We start from the raw sequence: 16,752 nt of genomic DNA on the forward strand, positions 1-16,752 counted from the left end.
CCAGATTCGGGAACTGTGCTACTGACTGGGGGGCCTTTGATCTATTGGAGGGGATGGGGGGGGACGGGTTGAGGCTGATGTCATGGAACGTCAATGGGTTGGGGGACCGTATCAAACGGGGTGTAGTACTGCAGTATTTGCGTCGTCTGACTCCTGATGTGGTGTTTATCCAGGAGACGCATCTGGTTGGTAATGTTTGTCATGCAATGAACAGGGGGGGATACCGCCTCGTGGCCCATTCTGGTTTCACAACTGGTTCCAGGGGGGTGGGCATTCTCCTGCGATCCTCACTTCCGTTGGATATCACTAGGGTAGTCTCGGATGACAGAGGGCGCTATGTGTGTCTGACTGGGAGGTGGGAGGGGCAGCCCCTTTCCCTGGTCTCAGTTTACGTCCCCCCGGGCCTCCAGAACTCCACCTTCGCGGACTTGGGTCGAATGCTGCTTGAACTTCCGGATAGTCTTTTGCTTATGGGCGGGGACTTTAATTCGGTGGTTTCGGGTGACCTGGATCGTCACCCACCCAGGGCCCTCCCCGCTGCCCAGGCATGGCTTGGTGGACTGTTGGAGACCTTCGGCCTGGTAGATAGTTGGAGATTAATTAATCCGACCCAATGTCAGTACACCTTTCACTCTGGGGCGCATGGGAGTCTTTCTAGGTTAGACTATTTCCTTATGCCCGCGGCGCAGACTGGTCGGATTCGAGAGGTTAGGCACCTGGCGCGGGGTATCTCCGATCATTCCCCGCTGTGGCTGCTCTTTGACACCGAGTCGCGGTCTGCAGGGCGGATCGCTCCCATTAACCCGTGGTACCTGCGAGACCCTACGACTCGCGACAGCCTGGTTAAGGCTATGGACCAATACTTCCTTGAAAACGAGGGGTCGGTGTCGTCCGCAATGTCCCTGTGGGAAGCCTTTAAAACCGTAATCCGCGGACACGCCCTCTCCCAGATAGTGGTGGCTAAGAAGCTCAAGAGTGAGGCAGTGGTGAAGTTGGAGACTGACATCTCGGGGCTGGAGTCGGCCTTGGAGACGGGTGTCACTCCGGACGGGCTCCATGCCCTCAGCCTGAAACAGTTTGAATACAGGTCTCTTGTCACTGACGCTGCCAAAACGATGTATAGGGAGCAGCAGGGTCGATTGTATGATGCCGGGGACAAGGCGGGAAAGTTGATTGCGTGGCTGGATAAGAAGGAGAGAGTGAATCGTGTGGTCCCGGAGCTGCGTGTCTCGGATGGAGTGTGTGTGACTGAGCCTGGTGAGATTGTGGAATGTTTCGCTGACCACCTCCGGGCCGTGTACTCCCCGGTGACTGATAGGGATGAAGAAGACTCTTGCCTTCTGCTGAGGGATATTGCTTTGCCCTGCCTGTCCGTCGAAGACCGTGAGCAGCTGGACGCCCCCTTGTCTGTAGATGAAATAGCAACTGCGATTCGGTCCCTTCGTTCGGGCAAGGCGATGGGTCCCAACGGTCTGCCTATTGAGTTATATAAGTTGCGCCCGGATAAACTCGCGCCCTTCCTCCGTCGTATGTTTCAGGAGTCCCTTGAGGCAGGTTCCCTTCCTGACGACCAGCGTCTGGCTACAATAGTCGTGATCCCCAAGGACGGTAAGCCACGAGACCGCTGTGCCTCCTACAGGCCTATTTCACTGCTAAACGCAGAGCCTAAAATCCTGGCTAAAGTCCTTGCCAATCGTTTGTTGAGCGTCATCTGCGATCTGATTCATCCTGATCAATGCGGCTTCATCCCTCATCGTAACACCGCTCTTAACTTGCGGCGTCTTCACGGCGCCCTCGCCAGGGCGGAGTACCTCTCCGAACCAGCCGTGCTGGTTTCTTTAGACGCCACGATGGCCTTTGACACCATCGAGTGGCCATTCCTCTGGGCTGTCTTGACCAAATTCGGCTTTGGGGAAGGATTTCTTGGCTGGGTGAAGCTTCTTTACACGGGACCCATGGCTCAGGTGGTGGTTAATGGGCGGGTCTCTCGGCCCTTCGCTCTCGGTAGGGGTACGAGGCAGGGGTGCCCGTTGTCCCCTCTGCTCTTTGCTCTTGCCCTGGAGCCGCTCGCTGCTTGGCTCCGCTGGGAGCCCTCGATCAGAGGGATCCGGTGGGCCCCGGGCTTCGAGGATCGGGTCTCGTTGTATGCGGACGACATTCTCCTGTATCTCACCTCGCCGCGGCAGTCGCTTAATGTTCTCTTTGATGTTCTGACTTCCTTTGGGAGAAATTCGGGTCTAACGATCAACTGGTCTAAATCCTGTGTCTATCCTATCTCCGGTGACCCTCCTCTCTTGCCGCCTCGGCTTCCGATCCAATTATCTCTGTCCGGCTTTAAATACCTGGGGATATACGTCTCGTTGGACCCGGTGGCTCGCTATGAGCAGAATCTCCTGCTTCCACTTCGGCGTTTGAGGGAGGACACGGCTCGGTGGTGTAAGCTGCCCTTGTCCCCGCTGGGTCGGGCAGCACTGTTTAAAATGATGTCCCTTCCCAGATTCCTCTATGCACTTCAGAACTCCTTCGATGTCATTCCTGTGTCCTACTTTCGGGAGGTGGAGAGCCTGCAGAGGAGACTGGTGTGGGACGGACGGGCGCGTATCGCTCTGGCAAAGCTCACTCTCCCCTGGTACGACGGGGGCATCGCGCTTCCCGACATTCGCAGGTATTATTGGGCCTCACAGCTATCGGCCATTAACCATGCCACGTATGCGCCTGGCCTGAATCCGGCGTATGAGATGGATAAATTCCTGCTTCCCGGCGGAAACTATAACAGGGCACTTTACTCCAGCTCGGCTGGACGGACCCTTACGGGCCCTACTAAGATTGCGGTACGGATCTGGAAGGCGGCCAATGTAGCCATGGGCTGGAGTGAGCGATTAACATGTGCTACTCCTCTGTTTGCCTCCGACCGACTGGGAAGCCTCTGGACAACGAGGGGGTTTGAACGTTGGGACACGATTGGTATTAGTAGAGTGGGAGACTTATGGATTAAGGGCGCGGTTAAAACATTCGCGGCGCTCCAGAGCGAATACGAACTTACGGAAAGGGAGTTCTTCCGCTACGCCCAGGTTCGGCATGCCCTGCTCTCTGTTTTTGGGGAGGGGACCAAGATCCCGGCTTCTTCGCCCCTCGAGGACCGCATACTCGATGGTCATGTCCCCGACAGTACTATCTCTTTAATTTATAAAAAACTTATCAATAATCGGGCTGACCTCTTGGTGCGCCTTCGGGAGGCGTGGACGGGGGATGGGGTGGAACTGGACGACGAGGACTGGCAGTCCGCACTGTCGTCCCCCAAGGAAGTGGCCATTCCAGCCCGTCTCCGCCTGGTCCAGCTTAAGATTCTCCACCGGGTGTATGTGACGGGTCCCCGTTTGGTCTCGATGGGATTTTCTGAAGACGGGCTCTGTAAGCGGGGATGTGGGCTCAGTGCCACCTTTCTCCATATCCTTTGGGAGTGCCGCGAGGTGGTGGAATACTGGCGCCGGATTCATGTGGTCATGGGACAAGTCACCGGGGTTGCGCTGCTGCCGGAGGTGCGTCGCTGTGTCCTGAATGTGTGGGAGCCCAATGATTATAACGCGGCTCAGACTCGGTGGGCGGCCCTGGGGAACATGATTGCCAAGAGAGATATAGCGCAGCTTTGGGGTTCCCAGCGGCCTCCCACCGTGTCCGTATGGAAGGAGAACATGGACTGGTGCATGTTCAGGGAGAAGACTGTGTATGTGGCTCGTGGTAAACCGGGGGCATGGGGTAGAATCTGGGGGCAATGGAACGCGTATCGTGGGGGTATCTGTACTCCCCCCCTAGTGGACACCGATATTGCTTTGTCCCCCTGAACCTTGATGGTTCCTTGCGACTTTTGGAATAACCGAATATAGACGTTCCTCTCCCGTGACCCCCCCCCGACCTATCAGTACTCCTTCCTCTTGATAGCTATTTGAAGGTCTGAAGTAGAGTCCCCCGGATGTAGCCTGACCCACACTTTTTGCCCTTATGCCTCGCCTTTTGTTTTTAGTTGTTATTTATGTTAAACCTATGTATCCTGCTTCCCTAGGACTATCCGGAGCCATGTACGGGGCTGGGCCCCGGGAGTCGACTACTGCCTTAACAACTGTATGATCCTTTCTGAATCTAGCGGCCGGCCCTGGTGGTTGTAGGCCCATGCTTGTAATTGATTTATTGTTCAATAAAATTTTCAAAAAAAAAAAAGAAAATATCATGAAGATCATTGAATTATAAATTATTGCCTCACCCCTTCCGATCGCCTGACGAACGCCTGACAAACGCCATTCTCACCCTGCCGGGCAAAGCCAAATAAGCCATGCATATTTACAGTTCCTTTGAAAGGCAGAGCGAGGACTAGGACCTCTGTGCCGACTGAATCTGCATCCACAGAAAGGATGTTATAAGGCCCTACAAATTTCACCAAGGAGATGTGAAATTCTTCCCCCATAAAATACTTTTTTTCCCAGATACCCCGGCTCTTAGGCAAATGAGGTTACTCCTCAAAACCCCACCCCCACTCACCATAAATATCCTTCTCTCCTGCTGTCCATTCAAATGATACAAGGTATCTTGTACATAGAGAGAAAGGGAGAATAGGCAGACTTGCTTCAAAGATTTGGTGACCTTGGATGGGTGGGTTGAATGAAGAAGTGAACCTGGTTTCTGGGAAAGGAGTATCGAGATGAAGATGAGGAAAAGTGAACATGGACCACATTCATAGGTTAGAGAAATACATTTAATAGGTTGAATGGTTTTGAAAAGTGAACTTCGAGCAGTAATTGTTGTTTTTTAAATTGCAAATAAATTAAAAATGAATGTGGGATTGGAGGCGCACTCTGAGCAGAAAAGCACCATAAGCTGCTATGGTGCAACTCAAGATGGTGAATAGAACCTTTAATATGATGATGCTCTTCTTTTGCTCGTTTTTTCGAGTCACCTTTTATTGTAAGTAGCTGATACAGCATTTTTTGCAGCTCTTCAGTTTATGGTTATCATGTGAGAACACTGTTTTCATCATATTTATTATTCTACAAATGTATTTTTAAATGCACTGATGTGGTGTTTGCATGAAATGCAAGATGGCACATCATGGAATGTTTAAACTGAGCATCGCGTAGGATATGTGATATTTGGCACCCAGAGGAGTAGGACACGTAGATCCTATAAGAAGTAAAGACTCTCTAGCAAGGGCCGTCCATACTCTGAGTTTAAACTTTACTTTTTGTGAAATGGTTTATGAAAAACAACACGGCTGCTCCAGGTGAGGCTCGAACTCACAACCTCGGCATGGCTCAGTGCAAGTACTGCTGTATAAGTACCGCGCGCTAACCGATTGCGCCACTGGAGCTCTCTCTTTTCACATCTCCCCAGGTGAGCCATCTACAGCTGACCAAGTAGATGACAGACACTGCTCCATCATTCACTGTGCAAGATCGACTCACATGCTAGCATGTTATCATGACTATTAAAAATACAGTCCAAACGGAATAGATTCTATAATTGTCCTATAACATATGCTCTGTCTATTCAAAACCCCATAGAATTATATCTTGACAGTTCTGACAAAGTCTAGGGGAATCTTATGAATATTTGTAATTAGCACATAGTAAGAATTTCCCAAAAATGAAATGTAGGTCCCTAATTGGGGGAAGACGTGGAATGTGAGATCTTGCCTCAGCTGTTTTTTTTCTTTTTTAGGTACAGTATATTGACACTTCAGTACCTTTTGTGAAGCAAGGTTTCAGATGGGGCTGTAGGGCAGACGAGGTGGCCGAGTGGTTAAGGCGATGGACTGCTAATCCATTGTGCTCTGCACGCGTGGGTTCGAATCCCACCTTTGTCGGAAAGCCATCAGAGTCTCTTTTGATGGCCAGCATTTCTTGTAGTATAATTACACTCTCTTTCAAGACAGAGCCAGGATCCGCTAGATGGGATCATCTGACTGTTCCATTTTAACAAATATGTCAAATAAAGTGAAGTATTTTGTGCGTAATAGAAATTAGATCTTTCATGGAGTTTCCAGAGGATTGCCTTTCACTCACTCCTGGCTTATTAACCAGTTTGGATAAATAGATTGATAAGAAAGCAGCTCTTACTCCTAAAGTTTAGGCCGTCTCAAATGAATGACTGTTAACATATGTCTGCCCCACAGAGACAGATCACTTCTAATAAGTGGGTTCTCTATATGTCACTGATTGCAGACATACTAACTAGAGCTATCGGTATGGTCTTGAATGTGAAAACTCTTATTTTCTCATATGAAAATGTAGTTTTTCATACTTCCAAGAAAAGTGCCTTAAGCATGGTCTTCAATGTGTGCGCGCACGTGGACATTCATATGCAACTACGTTTCCATACAGAGTCTCAAAATCATAGATATATTCATACCTCAGTAAGAATACATGTTGCAATTTACATCCTGCGTGCAGACTGGCCTTGTAGCTCAGTGGCAGAGCACTGGTCTTGTAAACCAGGGGTCACGAGTTCAAGCCTCATCAAGGCCTTTTTACATGAGTCTTTCTGTATGTTGTTTTCAAGTCATTCTTCCCTGGAGTCACACCTTGCTTTAGGATTGCTTATTGCCAAGCTTCCCTTTCCTGCTTTCATATTATCAAGAAAATATCATGAAGATCATTGAATTATAAATTATTGCCTCACCCCTTCCGATCGCCTGACGAACGCCTGACAAACGCCATTCTCACCCTGCCGGGCAAAGCCAAATAAGCCATGCATATTTACAGTTCCTTTGAAAGGCAGAGCGAGGACTAGGACCTCTGTTCCGACTGAATCTGCATCCACAGAAAGGATGTTATAAGGCCCTACAAATTTCACCAAGGAGATCTGAAATTCTTCCCCCATAAAATACTTTTTTTCCCAGATACCCCGGCTCTTAGGCAAATGAGGTTACTCCTCAAAACCCCACCCCCACTCACCATAAATATCCTTCTCTCCTGCTGTCCATTCAAATGATACAAGGTATCTTGTACATAGAGAGAAAGGGAGAATAGGCAGACTTGTGCTTCAAAGATTTGGTGACCTTGGATGGGTGGGTTGAATGAAGAAGTGAACCTGGTTTCTGGGAAAGGAGTATCGAGATGAAGATGAGGAAAAGTGAACATGGACCACATTCATAGGTTAGAGAAATACATTTAATAGGTTGAATGGTTTTGAAAAGTGAACTTCGAGCAGTAATTGTTGTTTTTTAAATTGCAAATAAATTAAAAATGAATGTGGGATTGGAGGCACACTCTGAGCAGAAAAGCACCATAAGCTGCTATGGTGCAACTCAAGATGGTGAATAGAACCTTTAATATGATGATGCTCTTCTTTTGCTAGTTTTTTCGAGTCACCTTTTATTGTAAGTAGCTGATACAGCATTTTTTGCAGCTCTTCAGTTTATGGTTATCATGTGAGAACACTGTTTTCATCATATTTATTATTCTACAAATGTATTTTTAAATGCACTGATGTGGTGTTTGCATGAAATGCAAGATGGCACATCATGGAATGTTTAAACTGAGCATCGCGTAGGATATGTGATATTTGGCACCCAGAGGAGTAGGACACATAGATCCTATAAGAAGTAAAGACTCTCTAGCAAGGGCCGTCCATACTCTGAGTTTAAACTTTACTTTTTGTGAAATGGTTTATGAAAAACAACACGGCTGCTCCAGGTGAGGCTCGAACTCACAACCTCGGCATGGCTCAGTGCAAGTACTGCTGTATAAGTACCGCGCGCTAACCGATTGCGCCACTGGAGCTCTCTCTTTTCACATCTCCCCAGGTGAGCCATCTACAGCTGACCAAGTAGATGACAGACACTGCTCCATCATTCACTGTGCAAGATCGACTCACATGCTAGCATGTTATCATGACTATTAAAAATACAGTCCTTAGATTCTATAATTGTCCTATAACATATGCTCTGTCTATTCAAAACCCCATAGAATTATATCTTGACAGTTCTGACAAAGTCTAGGGGAATCTTATGAATATTTGTAATTAGCACATAGTAAGAATTTCCCAAAAATGAAATGTAGGTCCCTAATTGGGGGAAGACGTGGAATGTGAGATCTTGCCTCAGCTGTTTTTTTTCTTTTTTAGGTACAGTATATTGACACTTCAGTACCTTTTGTGAAGCAAGGTTTCAGATGGGGCTGTAGGGCAGACGAGGTGGCCGAGTGGTTAAGGCGATGGACTGCTAATCCATTGTGCTCTGCACGCGTGGGTTCGAATCCCACCTTCGTCGGAAAGCCATCAGAGTCTCTTTTGATGGCCAGCATTTCTTGTAGTATAATTACACTCTCTTTCAAGACAGAGCCAGGATCCGCTAGATGGGATCATCTGACTGTTCCATTTTAACAAATATGTCAAATAAAGTGAAGTATTTTGTGCGTAATAGAAATTAGATCTTTCATGGAGTTTCCAGAGGATTGCCTTTCACTCACTCCTGGCTTATTAACCAGTTTGGATAAATAGATTGATAAGAAAGCAGCTCTTACTCCTAAAGTTTAGGCCGTCTCAAATGAATGACTGTTAACATATGTCTGCCCCACAGAGACAGATCACTTCTAATAAGTGGGTTCTCTATATGTCACTGATTGCAGACATACTAACTAGAGCTATCGGTATGGTCTTGAATGTGAAAACTCTTATTTTCTCATATGAAAATGTAGTTTTTCATACTTCCAAGAAAAGTGCCTTAAGCATGGTCTTCAATGTGTGCGCGCACGTGGACATTCATATGCAACTACGTTTCCATACAGAGTCTCAAAATCATAGATATATTCATACCTCAGTAAGAATACATGTTGCAATTTACATCCTGCGTGCAGACTGGCCTTGTAGCTCAGTGGCAGAGCACTGGTCTTGTAAACCAGGGGTCATGAGTTCAAGCCTCATCAGGGCCTTTTTACATGAGTCTTTCTGTATGTTGTTTTCAAGTCATTCTTCCCTGGAGTCACACCTTGCTTTAGGATTGCTTATTGCCAAGCTTCCCTTTCCTGCTTTCATATTATCAAGAAAATATCATGAAGATCATTGAATTATAAATTATTGCCTCACCCCTTCCGATCGCCTGACGAACGCCTGACAAATGCCATTCTCACCCTGCCGGGCAAAGCCAAATAAGCCATGCATATTTACAGTTCCTTTGAAAGGCAGAGCGAGGACTAGGACCTCTGTTCCGACTGAATCTGCATCCACAGAAAGGATGTTATAAGGCCCTACAAATTTCACCAAGGAGATGTGAAATTCTTCCCCCATAAAATACTTTTTTTCCCAGATACCCCGGCTCTTAGGCAAATGAGGTTACTCCTCAAAACCCCACCCCCACTCACCATAAATATCCTTCTCTCCTGCTGTCCATTCAAATGATACAAGGTATCTTGTACATAGAGAGAAAGGGAGAATAGGCAGACTTGTGCTTCAAAGATTTGGTGACCTTGGATGGATGGGTTGAATGAAGAAGTGAACCTGGTTTCTGGGAAAGGAGTATCGAGATGAAGATGAGGAAAAGTGAACATGGACCACATTCATAGGTTAGAGAAATACATTTAATAGGTTGAATGGTTTTGAATAGTGAACTTCGAGCAGTAATTGTTGTTTTTTAAATTGCAAAGAAATTAAAAATGAATGTGGGATTGGAGGCACACTCTGAGCAGAAAAGCACCATAAGCTGCTATGGTGCAACTCAAGATGGTGAATAGAACCTTTAATATGATGATGCTCTTCTTTTGCTAGTTTTTTCGAGTCACCTTTTATTGTAAGTAGCTGATACAGCATTTTTTGCAGCTCTTCAGTTTATGGTTATCATGTGAGAACACTGTTTTCATCATATTTATTATTCTACAAATGTATTTTTAAATGCACTGATGTGGTGTTTGCATGAAATGCAAGATGGCACATCATGGAATGTTTAAACTGAGCATCGCGTAGGATATGTGATATTTGGCACCCAGAGGAGTAGGACACGTAGATCCTATAAGAAGTAAAGACTCTCTAGAAAGGGCCGTCCATACTCTGAGTTTAAACATTACTTTTTGTGAAATGGTTTATGAAAAACAACACGGCTGTTCCAGGTGAGGCTCGAACTCACAACCTCGGCATGGCTCAGTGCAAGTACTGCTGTATAAGTACCGCGCGCTAACCGATTGCGCCACTGGAGCTCTCTCTTTTCACATCTCCCCAGGTGAGCCATCTACAGCTGACCAAGTAGATGACAGACACTGCTCCATCATTCACTGTGCAAGATCGACTCACATGCTAGCATGTTATCATGACTATTAAAAATACAGTCCAAACGGAATAGATTCTATAATTGTCCTATAACATATGCTCTGTCTATTCAAAACCCCATAGAATTATATCTTGACAGTTCTGACAAAGTCTAGGGGAATCTTATGAATATTTGTAATTAGCACATAGTAAGAATTTCCCAAAAATGAAATGTAGGTCCCTAATTGGGGGAAGACGTGGAATGTGAGATCTTGCCTCAGCTGTTTTTTTTCTTTTTTAGGTACAGTATATTGACACTTCAGTACCTTTTGTGAAGCAAGGTTTCAGATGGGGCTGTAGGGCAGACGAGGTGGCCGAGTGGTTAAGGCGATAGACTGCTAATCCATTGTGCTCTGCACGCGTGGGTTCGAATCCCACCTTCGTCGGAAAGCCATCAGAGTCTCTTTTGATGGCCAGCATTTCTTGTAGTATAATTACACTCTCTTTCAAGACAGAGCCAGGATCCGCTAGATGGGATCATCTGACTGTTCTATTTTAACAAATATGTCAAATAAAGTGAAGTATTTTGTGCGTAATAGAAATTAGATCTTTCATGGAGTTTCCAGAGGATTGCCTTTCACTCACTCCTGGCTTATTAACCAGTTTGGATAAATAGATTGATAAGAAAGCAGCTCTTACTCCTAAAGTTTAGGCCGTCTCAAATGAATGACTGTTAACATATGTCTGCCCCACAGAGACAGATCACTTCTAATAAGTGGGTTCTCTATATGTCACTGATTGCAGACATACTAACTAGAGCTATCGGTATGGTCTTGAATGTGAAAACTCTTATTTTCTCATATGAAAATGTAGTTTTTCATACTTCCAAGAAAAGTGCCTTAAGCATGGTCTTCAATGTGTGCGCGCACGTGGACATTCATATGCAACTACGTTTCCATACAGAGTCTCAAAATCATAGATATATTCATACCTCAGTAAGAATACATGTTGCAATTTACATCCTGCGTGCAGACTGGCCTTGTAGCTCAGTGGCAGAGCACTGGTCTTGTAAACCAGGGGTCATGAGTTCAAGCCTCATCAGGGCCTTTTTACATGAGTCTTTCTGTATGTTGTTTTCAAGTCATTCTTCCCTGGAGTCACACCTTGCTTTAGGATTGCTTATTGCCAAGCTTCCCTTTCCTGCTTTCATATTATCAAGAAAATATCATGAAGATCATTGAATTATAAATTATTGCCTCACCCCTTCCGATCGCCTGATGAACGCCTGACAAATGCCATTCTCACCCTGCCGGGCAAAGCCAAATAAGCCATGCATATTTACAGTTCCTTTGAAAGGCAGAGCGAGGACTAGGACCTCTGTTCCGACTGAATCTGCATCCACAGAAAGGATGTTATAAGGCCCTACAAATTTCACCAAGGAGATGTGAAATTCTTCCCCCATAAAATACTTTTTTTCCCAGATACCCCGGCTCTTAGGCAAATGAGGTTACTCCTCAAAACCCCTCCCCCACTCACCATAAATATCCTTCTCTCCTGCTGTCCATTCAAATGATACAAGGTATCTTGTACATAGAGAGAAAGGGAGAATAGGCAGACTTGTGCTTCAAAGATTTGGTGACCTTGGATGGGTGGGTTGAATGAAGAAGTGAACCTGGTTTCTGGGAAAGGAGTATCGAGATGAAGATGAGGAAAAGTGAACATGGACCACATTCATAGGTTAGAGAAATACATTTAATAGGTTGAATGGTTTTGAAAAGTGAACTTCGAGCAGTAATTGTTGTTTTTTAAACTGCAAAGAAATTAAAAATGAATGTGGGATTGGAGGCACACTCTGAGCAGAAAAGCACCATAAGCTGCTATGGTGCAACTCAAGATGGTGAATAGAACCTTTAATATGATGATGCTCTTCTTTTGCTAGTTTTTTCGAGTCACCTTTTATTGTAAGTAGCTGATACAGCATTTTTTGCAGCTCTTCAGTTTATGGTTATCATGTGAGAACACTGTTTTCATCATATTTATTATTCTACAAATGTATTTTTAAATGCACTGATGTGGTGTTTGCATGAAATGCAAGATGGCACATCATGGAATGTTTAAACTGAGCATCGCGTAGGATATGTGATATTTGGCACCCAGAGGAGTAGGACACGTAGATCCTATAAGAAGTAAAGACTCTCTAGCAAGGGCCGTCCATACTCTGAGTTTAAACTTTACTTTTTGTGAAATGGTTTATGAAAAACAACACGGCTGCTCCAGGTGAGGCTCGAACTCACAACCTCGGCATGGCTCAGTGCAAGTACTGCTGTATAAGTACCGCACGCTAACCGATTGCGCCACTGGAGCTCTCTCTTTTCACATCTCCCCAGGTGAGCCATCTACAGCTGACCAAGTAGATGACAGACACTGCTCCATCATTCACTGTGCAAGATCGACTCACATGCTAGCATGTTATCATGACTATTAAAAATACAGTCCAAACGGAATAGATTCTATAATTGTCCTATAACATATGCTCTGTCTATTCAAAACCCCATAGAATTATATCTTGACAGTTCTGACAAAGTCTAGGGGAATCTTATGAATATTTGTAATTAGCACATAGTAAGAATTTCCCAAAAATGAAATGTAGGTCCCTAATTGGGGGAAGACGTGGAATGTGAGATCTTGCCTCAGCTGTTTTTTTTCTTTTTTAGGTACAGTATATTGACACTTCAGTACCTTTTGTGAAGCAAGGTTTCAGATGGGGCTGTAGGGCAGACGAGGTGGCCGAGTGGTTTAGGCGATGGACTGCTAATCCATTGTGCTCTGCACACGTGGGTTCGAATCCCACCTTCGTCGGAAAGCCATCAGAGTCTCTTTTGATGGCCAGCATTTCTTGTAGTATAATTACACTCTCTTTCAAGACAGAGCCAGGATCCGCTAGATGGGATCATCTGACTGTTCCATTTTAACAAATATGTCAAATAAAGTGAAGTATTTTGTGCGTAATAGAAATTAGATCTTTCATGGAGTTTCCAGAGGATTGCCTTTCACTCACTCCTGGCTTATTAACCAGTTTGGATTAATAGATTGATAAGAAAGCAGCTCTTACTCCTAAAGTTTAGGCCGTCTCAAATGAATGACTGTTAACATATGTCTGCCCCACAGAGACAGATCACTTCTAATAAGTGGGTTCTCTATATGTCACTGATTGCAGACATACTAACTAGAGCTATCGGTATGGTCTTGAATGTGAAAACTCTTATTTTCTCATATGAAAATGTAGTTTTTCATACTTCCAAGAAAAGTGCCTTAAGCATGGTTTTCAATGTGTGCGCGCACGTGGACATTCATATGCAACTACGTTTCCATACAGAGTCTCAAAATCATAGATATATTCATACCTCAGTAAGAATACATGTTGCAATTTACATCCTGCGTGCAGACTGGCCTTGTAGCTCAGTGGCAGAGCACTGGTCTTGTAAACCAGGGGTCATGAGTTCAAGCCTCATCAGGGCCTTTTTACATGAGTCTTTCTGTATGTTGTTTTCAAGTCATTCTTCCCTGGAGTCACACCTTGCTTTAGGATTGCTTATTGCCAAGCTTCCCTTTCCTGCTTTCATATTATCAAGAAAATATCATGAAGATCATTGAATTATAAATTATTGCCTCACCCCTTCCGATCGCCTGACGAACGCCTGACAAATGCCATTCTCACCCTGCCGGGCAAAGCCAAATAAGCCATGCATATTTACAGTTCCTTTGAAAGGCAGAGCGAGGACTAGGACCTCTGTTCCGACTGAATCTGCATCCACAGAAAGGATGTTATAAGGCCCTACAAATTTCACCAAGGAGATGTGAAATTCTTCCCCCATAAAATACTTTTTTTCCCAGATACCCCGGCTCTTAGGCAAATGAGGTTACTCCTCAAAACCCCACCCCCACTCACCATAAATATCCTTCTCTCCTGCTGTCCATTCAAATGATACAAGGTATCTTGTACATAGAGAGAAAGGGAGAATAGGCAGACTTGTGCTTCAAAGATTTGGTGACCTTGGATGGGTGGGTTGAATGAAGAAGTGAACCTGGTTTCTGGGAAAGGAGTATCGAGATGAAGATGAGGAAAAGTGAACATGGACCACATTCATAGGTTAGAGAAATACATTTAATAGGTTGAATGGTTTTGAAAAGTGAACTTCGAGCAGTAATTGTTGTTTTTTAAATTGCAAAGAAATTAAAAATGAATGTGGGATTGGAGGCACACTCTGAGCAGAAAAGCACCATAAGCTGCTATGGTGCAACTCAAGATGGTGAATAGAACCTTTAATATGATGATGCTCTTCTTTTGCTAGTTTTTTCGAGTCACCTTTTATTGTAAGTAGCTGATACAGCATTTTTTGCAGCTCTTCAGTTTATGGTTATCATGTGAGAACACTGTTTTCATCATATTTATTATTCTACAAATGTATTTTTAAATGCACTGATGTGGTGTTTGCATGAAATGCAAGATGGCACATCATGGAATGTTTAAACTGAGCATCGCGTAGGATATGTGATATTTGGCACCCAGAGGAGTAGGACACGTAGATCCTATAAGAAGTAAAGACTCTCTAGCAAGGGCCGTCCATACTCTGAGTTTAAACTTTACTTTTTGTGAAATGGTTTATGAAAAACAACACGGCTGCTCCAGGTGAGGCTCGAACTCACAACCTCGGCATGGCTCAGTGCAAGTACTGCTGTATAAGTACCGCGCGCTAACCGATTGCGCCACTGGAGCTCTCTCTTTTCACATCTCCCCAGGTGAGCCATCTACAGCTGACCAAGTAGATGACAGACACTGCTCCATCATTCACTGTGCAAGATCGACTCACATGCTAGCATGTTATCATGACTATTAAAAATACAGTCCAAACGGAATAGATTCTATAATTGTCCTATAACATATGCTCTGTCTATTCAAAACCCCATAGAATTATATCTTGACAGTTCTGACAAAGTCTAGGGGAATCTTATGAATATTTGTAATTAGCACATAGTAAGAATTTCCCAAAAATGAAATGTAGGTCCCTAATTGGGGGAAGACGTGGAATGTGAGATCTTGCCTCAGCTGTTTTTTTTCTTTTTTAGGTACAGTATATTGACACTTCAGTACCTTTTGTGAAGCAAGGTTTCAGATGGGGCTGTAGGGCAGACGAGGTGGCCGAGTGGTTAAGGCGATGGACTGCTAATCCATTGTGCTCTGCACGCGTGGGTTCGAATCCCACCTTCGTCGGAAAGCCATCAGAGTCTCTTTTGATGGCCAGCATTTCTTGTAGTATAATTACACTCTCTTTCAAGACAGAGCCAGGATCCGCTAGATGGGATCATCTGACTGTTCCATTTTAACAAATATGTCAAATAAAGTGAAGTATTTTGTGCGTAATAGAAATTAGATCTTTCATGGAGTTTCCAGAGGATTGCCTTTCACTCACTCCTGGCTTATTAACCAGTTTGGATAAATAGATTGATAAGAAAGCAGCTCTTACTCCTAAAGTTTAGGCCGTCTCAAATGAATGACTGTTAACATATGTCTGCCCCACAGAGACAGATCACTTCTAATAAGTGGGTTCTCTATATGTCACTGATTGCAGACATACTAACTAGAGCTATCGGTATGGTCTTGAATGTGAAAACTCTTATTTTCTCATATGAAAATGTAGTTTTTCATACTTCCAAGAAAAGTGCCTTAAGCATGGTCTTCAATGTGTGCGCGCACGTGGACATTCATATGCAACTACGTTTCCATACAGAGTCTCAAAATCATAGCTATATTCATACCTCAGTAAGAATACATGTTGCAATTTACATCCTGCGTGCAGACTGGCCTTGTAGCTCAGTGGCAGAGCACTGGTCTTGTAAACCAGGGGTCATGAGTTCAAGCCTCATCAGGGCCTTTTTACATGAGTCTTTCTGTATGTTGTTTTCAAGTCATTCTTCCCTGGAGTCACACCTTGCTTTAGGATTGCTTATTGCCAAGCTTCCCTTTCCTGCTTTCATATTATCAAGAAAATATCATGAAGATCATTGAATTATAAATTATTGCCTCACCCCTTCCGATCGCCTGACGAACACCTGACAAACGCCATTCTCACCCTGCCGGGCAAGCCCTGCCGGGCAAAGCCAAATAAGCCATGCATATTTACAGTTCCTTTGAAAGGCAGAGCGAGGACTAGGACCTCTGTTCCGACTGAATCTGCATCCACAGAAAGGATGTTATAAGGCCCTACAAATTTCACCAAGGAGATGTGAAATTCTTCCCCCATAAAATACTTTTTTTCCCAGATACCCCGGCTCTTAGGCAAATGAGGTTACTCCTCAAAACCCCACCCCCACTCACCATAAATATCCTTCTCTCCTGCTGTCCATTCAAATGATACAAGGTATCTTGTACATAGAGAGAAAGGGAGAATAGGCAGACTTGTGCTTCAAAGATTTGGTGACCTTGGATGGGTGGGTTGAATGAAGAAGTGAACCTGGTTTCTGGGA

General features: G+C 44.7%; 12 non-coding genes across 12 annotated transcripts; 7 read left to right on the plus strand and 5 right to left on the minus strand.

The window, feature by feature from the left end:
- Window positions 1-5,264: 5,264 nt before the first annotated feature.
- On the minus strand, window positions 5,265-5,359 carry TRNAI-UAU (transfer RNA isoleucine (anticodon UAU)). The gene is made up of 2 exons: window positions 5,322-5,359; window positions 5,265-5,300 (listed from the first exon to the last, which is right to left on the minus strand). It is a non-coding gene; the product is annotated as a tRNA-Ile (tRNA).
- Window positions 5,360-5,772: 413 nt separating this feature from the next.
- TRNAS-GCU (transfer RNA serine (anticodon GCU)) lies at window positions 5,773-5,854 on the plus strand. Its single transcript has one exon. It is a non-coding gene; the product is annotated as a tRNA-Ser (tRNA).
- A 1,823-nt stretch (window positions 5,855-7,677) lies between these two features.
- On the minus strand, window positions 7,678-7,772 carry TRNAI-UAU (transfer RNA isoleucine (anticodon UAU)). The gene is made up of 2 exons: window positions 7,735-7,772; window positions 7,678-7,713 (listed from the first exon to the last, which is right to left on the minus strand). It is a non-coding gene; the product is annotated as a tRNA-Ile (tRNA).
- A 406-nt stretch (window positions 7,773-8,178) lies between these two features.
- On the plus strand, window positions 8,179-8,260 carry TRNAS-GCU (transfer RNA serine (anticodon GCU)). Its single transcript has one exon. It is a non-coding gene; the product is annotated as a tRNA-Ser (tRNA).
- A 589-nt stretch (window positions 8,261-8,849) lies between these two features.
- TRNAT-UGU (transfer RNA threonine (anticodon UGU)) lies at window positions 8,850-8,921 on the plus strand. The gene has a single exon. It is a non-coding gene; the product is annotated as a tRNA-Thr (tRNA).
- A 1,162-nt stretch (window positions 8,922-10,083) lies between these two features.
- On the minus strand, window positions 10,084-10,178 carry TRNAI-UAU (transfer RNA isoleucine (anticodon UAU)). Its single transcript has 2 exons — window positions 10,141-10,178; window positions 10,084-10,119 (listed from the first exon to the last, which is right to left on the minus strand). It is a non-coding gene; the product is annotated as a tRNA-Ile (tRNA).
- Window positions 10,179-11,262: 1,084 nt separating this feature from the next.
- TRNAT-UGU (transfer RNA threonine (anticodon UGU)) lies at window positions 11,263-11,334 on the plus strand. Its single transcript has one exon. It is a non-coding gene; the product is annotated as a tRNA-Thr (tRNA).
- Window positions 11,335-12,496: 1,162 nt separating this feature from the next.
- On the minus strand, window positions 12,497-12,591 carry TRNAI-UAU (transfer RNA isoleucine (anticodon UAU)). The gene is made up of 2 exons: window positions 12,554-12,591; window positions 12,497-12,532 (listed from the first exon to the last, which is right to left on the minus strand). It is a non-coding gene; the product is annotated as a tRNA-Ile (tRNA).
- A 1,084-nt stretch (window positions 12,592-13,675) lies between these two features.
- TRNAT-UGU (transfer RNA threonine (anticodon UGU)) lies at window positions 13,676-13,747 on the plus strand. The gene has a single exon. It is a non-coding gene; the product is annotated as a tRNA-Thr (tRNA).
- A 1,162-nt stretch (window positions 13,748-14,909) lies between these two features.
- TRNAI-UAU (transfer RNA isoleucine (anticodon UAU)) lies at window positions 14,910-15,004 on the minus strand. Its single transcript has 2 exons — window positions 14,967-15,004; window positions 14,910-14,945 (listed from the first exon to the last, which is right to left on the minus strand). It is a non-coding gene; the product is annotated as a tRNA-Ile (tRNA).
- A 413-nt stretch (window positions 15,005-15,417) lies between these two features.
- Window positions 15,418-15,499, plus strand: TRNAS-GCU (transfer RNA serine (anticodon GCU)). Its single transcript has one exon. It is a non-coding gene; the product is annotated as a tRNA-Ser (tRNA).
- A 589-nt stretch (window positions 15,500-16,088) lies between these two features.
- On the plus strand, window positions 16,089-16,160 carry TRNAT-UGU (transfer RNA threonine (anticodon UGU)). The gene has a single exon. It is a non-coding gene; the product is annotated as a tRNA-Thr (tRNA).
- The last annotated feature ends 592 nt before the right edge of the window (window positions 16,161-16,752 follow it).

Source organism: Triturus cristatus, chromosome 12, assembly GCF_964204655.1.
Source record: "Triturus cristatus chromosome 12, aTriCri1.1, whole genome shotgun sequence".
Classification (NCBI taxonomy): domain Eukaryota; kingdom Metazoa; phylum Chordata; class Amphibia; order Caudata; family Salamandridae; genus Triturus; species Triturus cristatus.